This window comes from Gavialis gangeticus, unplaced genomic scaffold (assembly GCF_001723915.1).
Source record: "Gavialis gangeticus isolate Ggan-Ray unplaced genomic scaffold, GavGan_comp1, whole genome shotgun sequence".
NCBI classification, from domain to species: Eukaryota; Metazoa; Chordata; order Crocodylia; family Gavialidae; genus Gavialis; species Gavialis gangeticus.
The window spans coordinates 68,913,384-68,922,633 of NW_017729029.1; positions in this window are offsets into that span (position 1 = coordinate 68,913,384).

The following is a 9,250-nucleotide window of genomic DNA, read 5'->3' on the forward strand; positions in this document are numbered from 1 at the left end:
CCTGGTGGCCAATTCATTCCTGCCCCCTCTGGCTCTCTGGGTACCCTCCTGTTTTACCTCACCTGCCATACCTTGATGCATCTTATAGGATATAGGGAGGCTGGCCCCAGGTCCCAAAGTAAGCCTTGGTTCCTCAGCCAGCTAGTCCTTCCCATACCCAGCCAGCCCTTCCCATGCCCAGCAGGCCACAGCTTTGCCCCTAAAGGCACTAAATTAAGTATGGTGGGATACCAGCCACATTATGGGCTGTATTCATGGTCTCCATATTTCCCTGTAGCCACGCCTATGCCTCACAGGTGTTACTTTGAGCTTTTCCACTGGGCCTTTTGGCCCCATCTGTCAACCAATCCACTTAGCTTGCCAGGCTTCTAGTCCTGGCAAGGCTCTCTTCCCCCTGGGCCCCTGGCCCCAGTTTAGCTTCCACCCTTCTTTGGGCTTCAGCCTTCTTAGATGAGCTTATTTTTGCTTCATCTTGTCCCAGGTTTTTGCATCCCTAGTATAGCCTTAGCCCTCCCAGCCTTGGCCCAGCTCCACCAGCCCTCTGAGGCAAAGGCCACAGCATGACCTCTGCCCCAGATCTCACTCTTCTGGATCCCCAACTCCAAGCCAGGCTGCTCCCACTGTCTCAGCCCTCTGAATACCTGACCTTAGGCTAGGCTGCCTGTCACAGAGTGCCCTACCTGGCACCCCTCCCATGGCCTCCATCCTTCCATACAACCACAATCCAATCCCCTAGTTCCAAGCCTAATCACATACACTAATACCAGAAAATTGCTGCACAACTCAAATCCTCCCCACTCTGGGTCACTGCCTTCCTGCCAGCCATAAGTTGCCCTTAGCTCTTTCCTTCCCCTGCTCCCTAGGGCTCAGGCACCAGGTTTGTGTGTGCCAAAGACCCACTCCTGGTTATGCAGCAAATTTGACTTAAGTCAGCTTGCCTTCCACTGCTACAGCTTCACCCACCTGCTTTAAGTCTTTACTTCTGGGCTTCCTGCCTCTTGGCTGCTACCTGTACTGCAGCTAGCTCCCATTAAAATGACAGGAGCCGCAGGCTCCCTGTTGCACTTGTATTCCATAAAAGGTTAGATGTCAGTAAACTTCAGATGTCAGTAAACTTCAGTATAGTATCTGCAGTGTTCAGGAAGTTCTCTACAATAAGGTATATTCTGATGTAAAATTATCCATCTATCTATGGTGAAACTGTTGGGTTTTTTTAATACCAGAAAACAAAATGAATCAGGAGTCATCTCCTCCAATGCCGTAAATATTCTGACTCATTCTCATCATTGACCTTGTATAATTTTTAAGAAATCCTTCACATTTCAATGTGCATTATAAAATGCACCTTTTATCTTTCCTGAGCAGTTCATACGTGGAACAAGACTTCATGTGTGAAACTAGAAAATAGACAGCTTAACGTAGAAAGTAAATTTCCAGTTACCAGCCTCCCTCAGAAATTCTTAATAGCCCTATTTTGAGAGATCTTCTTAAGCTTTCTCCAACTCTACCATCATACCTAGATATTTTTTCCAGCTTTAGTGAACAAGGAAACCACTCTTTCATTCCTGAGATTGTCTCAAAGGATACATCATCTCTTTTAGGCTTCTAGTGTTAATGCAATTAATTAGAACTGCGATATAGAATGAATATTTATCCTTCCTTGAGACATCCTGGGTGTTTCTGGGTATTTTTTCTGTCTGCTTATACTGTAAGCTCTCAGAGTTTTAGGTACCATGTTCCACTGGTGACATGTAGGGGATTCATGCAGGTACATGTGCACCCCCTGAGATTGGCAGTGCATCCCCTGAAAGAAGCACCTGCAGGCAGTCACCACTCGCCATCCCTCTCCCTCCCCCATTGCCGACACCGCCATGGCTCCCTGCAGGAGCTCCCCGCTTGCCGCCTCCACACCCCTGCCGCTGCCGTCGCCACCTGCAGGTGGTTGCCGTGCCCCCACAGCCTCCAGGGGCATGCAATGTTCATGTCATGTTCCTCTCTTTAGTACAAGGCTGTCTTTGATGTTGATGCTACACTCAACTAACAATGACATTATGCTGTTTCATGACACTTTTTGTCCCTCCACAGCTGTAAATTAGCAAATAACAATTTAAAGAACCAATGGCCACTCTCAAAGATGGTCCAGCAAGTCTTGGAAGGCTCATCATATGAGCACTTTAAAGTAAGAATTGACAAATATTTAAAACTGCTGTTGCTAATAGCCTTAAATGTTGTGAGTAATTTTTAAAGTTTCTAATTCTATTCCTTAAGTTTGTGGCATTATTTTGTAAAACCATTGCACAGACCTTCCCAGGCCTGTGTTAATGTGTTTTCTGCTACTATTTGTATTATGTAACCTTGTCTATAGACTTTATGATGCCATATGCCAGTGTCTCTCAAAGTTAAAACATCCCGAAAAATTGTTCATATGCAAGTGCTCTCCAGAACCCAGACTTCTTATTTCTTTTTCTCCACACTTTATCTTTTAAATGTAGATGACACAGGAGAATCCAGCAGTGAGTTTCTTACAGTATATAAATTGGAATGAGATCTATAATGCACCCAGGAGACTGACTGCACAGCTGATAGAAGTTAATTACATCTGGAGCAAGCTGTGTATTACTTGTCTTCACCTCTGTTTCATCAGTTTTAGATATTTAAGTCTGGAATGTGCTTTGGCATTCTTTGGGATCAAAAGAGCTACCCAAAAGGAGACCTATACATGTAGCTTGTCAACAATCATTTTTACTAATTTTTTTACTGTTAGTTTTAATTTTGTCACAGGTGTAGTAGAGTCTGAGACTTCCTGGCATTTTGCTGACCCTAGTAGATTAAAACCATTCTATTATTGCTTTCCAGGGCCTTCTGCAAGAAGATTAAGAGACCCGTTGATCTATGGTCCCTTTACAAGTTCCAATATCTAGTCTCGATGAACAAGGTGTTAACTCCAGATAAACTTTGCTTTCCTTTTCATAGGTGTGTAACAAGTGTTGTGGGTCCACTACCTTGGCCCATGGTGCCTGCTATGGTCTGACCCCCCTGCCAGTTCTTTCCAGACCCACCCCACTTCTAATCTCTCACCTGCCATGCCTTTGATGTTATCCTTGGTTTACTGAGGAGGCAAACTGTGGGACCAGGAGTAGCTCCACTGGTTCCTTCCTCAGCCCAGAGGCTGGGCTTATATGCCCCAAGCCCAGGCCCTTTCCAGTCATCGGACCTTGTCTCCTGCACCCAGGGCCCATGTGCTGTTAATTCCCCCATTAGTTGTCTGCCCTTTTCTAGCCCCTGGCTCAGTTCACCTAGGTAGCTATTACCTGTTGCCTCTTTGCCTTCAGGCTTCCTGCACACCTTCCCCACACTTTCTTCCTAGTAACAGGAGTAGGGTTTCCCTGTTACAAGGTGTTCAGGTGAGTACCTGTAAGTGTCTACTTGTAGGAGGCTCTAGATTATGATAGATTTGGATGGCTAAAATGGTCCAGTTCCTACATAGGTTTTGAAAACAGAAAAGCTCATATTGTTTTGATCATCTTTCTCTTCTTTTCAGAAGTCAATTCTTTCAAAAAGTTAGCACTAATGTAATATAGCCTCCTCTTCTCTGAGCACCTTATTACTTGAAAAATAGACAGTTTAAAGGGAGTACAGATAATATAATGACAGTTATTAAGTGGCTGGATAACTTAAAGTAAAATTGTATGGAGGGAAAATCAAGCAAGTTTAAAAGTCCTCAGATAATACACATCAAACTCCAGTGAATTCTAGGACCTAGCTCATGGTGCAAGTATATGTATATGTCTGTATGAATAGATGAACTAGAAAGTTCTCCTCACTCAAATGCTGTCAGATTTATTGTTTTGAGTATCATAATGTAAGGTAAAGATCAAACAGAATGAATGCACTTGCTGATCATTGTAAGAAAAGAGATGGAACCTTTTTCTTATGCATTTAATCAAGGCTCAACACCCCCACTTCTCATCATGCTCACATACTGGATCCAGCCTGCCAAGTGATTGCATCTGGCTTGTGAAGGCAGGACATCAGCCATGACTTGCTGATGGAGGACATTTGCCACAACTTGGCTACAGGTCCCCAGCAATGTGGTGGAGTGGAAGTGGTGACACTGAAACTGAAAGTGGGAAAAGTAGTAGAGGCTCCAGTTCTGGCCTCTGCTGGTGCTGTGGAGGACACTAGGTGGACAGCCGCACCTGCCTACTTACTCATCCACCCAGTTCCATGCAGCAGGTCTTGGAGAAACCATGCTCAGGCCCCGGCACTCCTGCTTAGGCTAGGCCAGCAGCACCCTTCCTGTCTGTGGCTCAGGAACCTGTGATGGTGCTGAGGCCACCCCCAGTGTTCAGAGACCAAGTATTGAGTTAATCATTCTTCCCACTGAGTTTGTTTTTCTTTAACCTAATTTTTATATGCAAGAGTAAGACTTTATTTTGAGCTTTTACGCCTCTAAATACACTACTCAAAAAACCCCAAAAAGCATAAATCAGGACAAAAAATATTTTTTGAAATAAAATTTCAGTATTTTATACATGTTTGATTTTTAGCATATGATTTGTTTTATCCATAATTTGTTAAAATGATATCTACACCATTAATTTTGTGTGCAGCCTTCAACAGCTCACCAAAACTCACTAAGGGGCCCTTCGGATAAAACAATTACCCACCCATAAACTAGACCTTTTCACAACTTAGTAACAATCGGTACCTATACATGTGCCCAACACCTGCTTTGATGTGTTCTAATCGGAAGGAGTTGGAGTAGACTCAATTAATCAAGTCTGCTGGAGTGTTCTAATTAGAGTGCTCTAGCAGACTTGGCGGTCGTGTATTCAGTGTCCCTGCATTTCAAAATGGCATTGGGGGCACTTTAAAGCTCATCAAACAAGCTTTAGTTGAAGTGTGTTTGCTACCATTTTGAAGTATGGGATGCTGAATACACAAGACGCTGTGGGCATTTTAATTAGAGTGGCTCCCAACAGCAGATCTAATTAAAATGCTCAACCCCCACCCTGGAGCATGTGTAAAGATATTTGAGTCTGAGTGAAATTCAGACCTCTTCTGCTATGATCTATTTGGATTGTGTAATAACACATCAGAATAAGCAAATAAAAATGAACTAAACTACAGTTAAGATACTTATCTATTGAGCAATGATAAATAGGCATTATGGATAAGATACCTGCTGTACCTTGATGCAACTCCATAGGAGCTATGGAATAATCTTGATTAAAACCAGATGAGGATCAGATTAATTGTATCATTTTAGGTTCTCAGAATTCTTGTGATTTGGGGCATAATTGTGACATTTTGTGATTGCAGAAGAAAGAAGTACAATTACAGCTGGCTAACTTCACAATGATCACACTCATGATGAACTATCCTGAGATCAGAAAAAGTAATCCCACAATCCTGGATAACTTAGTACCCAGACTGTTTCACATTTCAAATTAGATTAGGTATACTGAATGCCCCCCCATCCCCGCTGCTGGTGCTCCCTGCTGCAGCTGGCCAGAGCCCACACGAGGCTGCCTGCCTCTCTGCCATGTCACTGGTGCTCTGCAGGGCAGTGGTGGCAACGGAGAGCAGGCACAGGCAGCCCTGCACGGGCTCCGAGTGGCTCCAACACAGGGCTCTGGTGGCAGGAGCAGGGGGGCCTCTTTTCTCCCACACTGAGCACCAGTTTCTTGCCTGCTGCTGCTGCCAGCCTTGCCTCTGCACTGGCTTTGGGTCACCCATTGGGCTGAATAGCAGAGGTAGCAGCAGCTGGGCACAAACTGCTGCTGGGGCGGAGGAAAGCACTTCCTCACTCCTTGCTGCTCCTGTGCAGTGTTTGCTGCGGCTTCCCGCCCGGAGCATGCACCGCATTATGTTGGGGTACAGCTCCTTCACTGCCACTTGTGAGCTGCCCTGCATAGCTTCTCCATGTGGCCACTGCTGCTGTGCTTTTCCCTCCACTGAACACCAGTTTCTTCCTTGCTGCCGCTGCTCAGCCCAGATGGGTGAGTGCGCAGGGTTGGGTCGGGGCTGCTCGCAGTCGTCCCTGCTTGTACCATGAGGCTGGGGTGCAGGTGAGCAGCAGCCAGGCAGGTGCATGGGCCCTGCGCTACTGTCCTGGGTCAGTGCTGGCTGAGCCCAGAGCAGGGCAGCAGGAGTGCAGGGTCCCGGCCAGTAGGAGCTCTATGGAAGTGGGTCAGCTCCCCGCTCTCCCTACTGGCGCAGCCCAGCCCAGGTCCACAGACCCCTGCCAGCCCACACCTGCCACCCTGCTTTAGGCCCTGTTGGTGCTGGCCCTGGGACACTGGCATAGGCTCCATGCTCCGGCGTGGTTCCACTGCCCCTGCTCCCACTTCCCCTACTTTCCTGCCTGCCCCCCTTCCCCTTCTTACCTGAATTTCACACTCTGGCATAAGGAGGTGCGAACAGCACCACAGTCCCAGGCCAGAAGTGGGCAGGGCAGGTCGGCTTTGCTATTGCAGGAGCCTGCTGTGGCTTCCTCTGGGTCCTACTGCCCCTGGCTGCTGTCACCTTGACAGGCTGGCTAGGGGCAGATGCATATTAATTTTTTAAAAATTTTTAGGAGCCCTGCAGGCGGATAGAACGGCCTGATAGGCTGGATCTGGTCCATGGGCTGTATTTTGCTCACCCCTGTTGTAAAGCCTCCATCTGTAAATGGTCAGCTATGTACATAACTTTACAGTGGTGACTGGCCAACTACCATCCGTAGAAATACTCACGGGCATAGCTGTGTCTGCAGATGTGCAGATGACTACATAAGGTGCAACAGAGTGGAATATCAGGTCCCAAATCCGTATCTGCAAAATAATATTATTTCTTTTAGCTGTAAACGTGGGGAAAGTAGAGACATTTTGGAGATTTGCCTAGATCACATAGTAAGTAACAGAATTGGAGATCAAACATGTTTCTTGAGTCTCAATCAACAGCACTAACTGACAGATGGTATTAGCCACAAAATTTGGTATTATTTCAGATAATTCACCATGGAAAACTTGTTCAGTTACTAGTGCCTTTCTATCAGATACTGTTATTTCCTAGTATTTTAGAAAATAATTATTTTTTTTCTGTCGCTTTAACTACAGGCATAATTCTATGCAGTATTTGAACATGAATCGGGTAGTTTTAAAGTTTGGATCTGCAAAACCCTTCCAACTGTGCTTCTACACAAATCCTTTTTTTTGCAGCTTGAGCTTTATCTGGTAGAAGTTCTGCTGCCATTTAAGTGCAGATTTATCAACAATTTAAGAATATGCACTTTTTTTGCTGAAGGGACAAACAAGCCACAGAAGTCACACAGATGCACTATAGATATAGATATATCAGATGCACTTCCATAATATGTAAATTGTTTAGCTGAAGAATTTGGTACTGAAATTGACAAAAATGTTCATATAAAAGCATACATTAAGTAGTTTAAAAGCAATGGCATTATAGTCAAGAAACTCAGATCATGTAGCAAATCTCAGTTGTATGAAATGCTGAAGGACGTCATACCTATCACTTCACAGCAATCTCCCATGGCACATTCTTGTGAATACTTTTTTTTATCAATCATTTTGTCATTTATGTGTTTATCAGAAGACAAGAATACTCAGAGAATCATGCTGGTATGTACTTAGTAGTTCATTTAATCATTTAGGATATGAGATCATTAATGTAAAAGGATCTAAGGTGACACATCCTACCTGTGAATAAGGTTAGCTTAAAAAAATGTTGTGAAGGTGACTGTTGAAATTAACTTCACGGTACTGTGTGACTTTATTGCTTATTCTGAGTGACACCTGTGAATGTAATTGGGAGACCTCCACATTCGTTTCATCAAAATTCCGTTACAGATATATTTCCAACTAAGACAGGTCCTGACAGTGTCATGTCTGACAGCCAACTCTTCTCTCACAGTTAGTTTCTCTACTCCATGCTTTTCCTCCAGTGCACGATATTCTGAACTGCTAATTGTTTGAACTTTCTTGCTGAATTCCTTCTCTGAGACTGAGGAAGTTAGTTTAGCAGCTGAACTTCTAGCAAGCATTGGTGAATTTTTAGAGCACTGAACTGTGTGGGGTTTTTTTCTTTTCCCTGAATATGTCTTCCAGATGCAAACTTAAGCCTCCCTAAATTATATTGTTCTGGTATATTGTTCTATATGTAGTATAGGATTTTCAAAAGCATTCACCATTGGCCTAACTCTTGCATCTGAGCCCTTTCAAGAATCAGATCAATTGTATGCACAATGAAATTGAATCCATAGTTCTGGTTTGTATAGTTCCATCTCAGCCCAAAAAGCTAGCATATAAGCATTAAAGGGTTTTTTCATGGAAGTTAGTTTAGCAACTGAACTCTTAGCAAGCCTGTACTGGGCATGGGTGAACTGTGTGGGTTTTAGTTTTCTTTTTTCCAAAGATGTCTTACAGCTGCAAATTCAAGCTCCCCCAAATGATCATTCTGTGAAAAAATGTTAGCACGTCCAACCAGCAACTTCTCTGAAAAGTTTTTCCTAGGATCTCTATTATCCCATACTTCTCTGTCTCCCTTTCCTCCTGCAAGGGAGGTGAGGGAGAGCACTGGCTCCCTGGTGGCCTAACCAGAGGTAAGCTGTCAGGGAATCCTGCAGGGACCCTCCTGCCAGGCACTTTGATAGGCCAAGGGTGTTCAAGCCCTGGTGCCAACTCCCAACTACTGAATAGCACGGGGACTTTCTGGTGCTGTTCAAAGACCAGCATGGCTCCCGTGGCTCATTGGGATGGCTCAAGTGGCAGTGCCACTGATCCCCATCCTTTGCAGGTTCCTAAGTCTCCCCAGAATGATCATGCAAGCTGATCATTGACAGCCTAGTCCCTTACCTAACAGTAGATGGGGCAGGATGCTAATGACCAGATTCCCCTGGGGGCAGCAGAAACTAAGGAGCCCCTGTTGACCCCCTAGCTCACAATTGTGTAGTTCTCCAGACAGGGGGCTATAAAATGCCTGTATGGCTCCTTACTGGCATGTTTTTGTGTTGCTGAAAAATGTTGGCGATCAAATTGAATGCCTGTTCATACCCATAGTTACTCTAGTCCTATAAATTAGCACCCTGCATACTGGGATTTAAGAACTACTCTGTTCTGGGGGTGGGTATATTTAAATGATCATATGTGTATATGTATCTTATATTTTGTCTCATGAATATAGCGTAGTGTCATGCAGGGGTTTTTTGGGGGCGGGGGGAGGTTGCAAAATTCTGGTAGCAAAT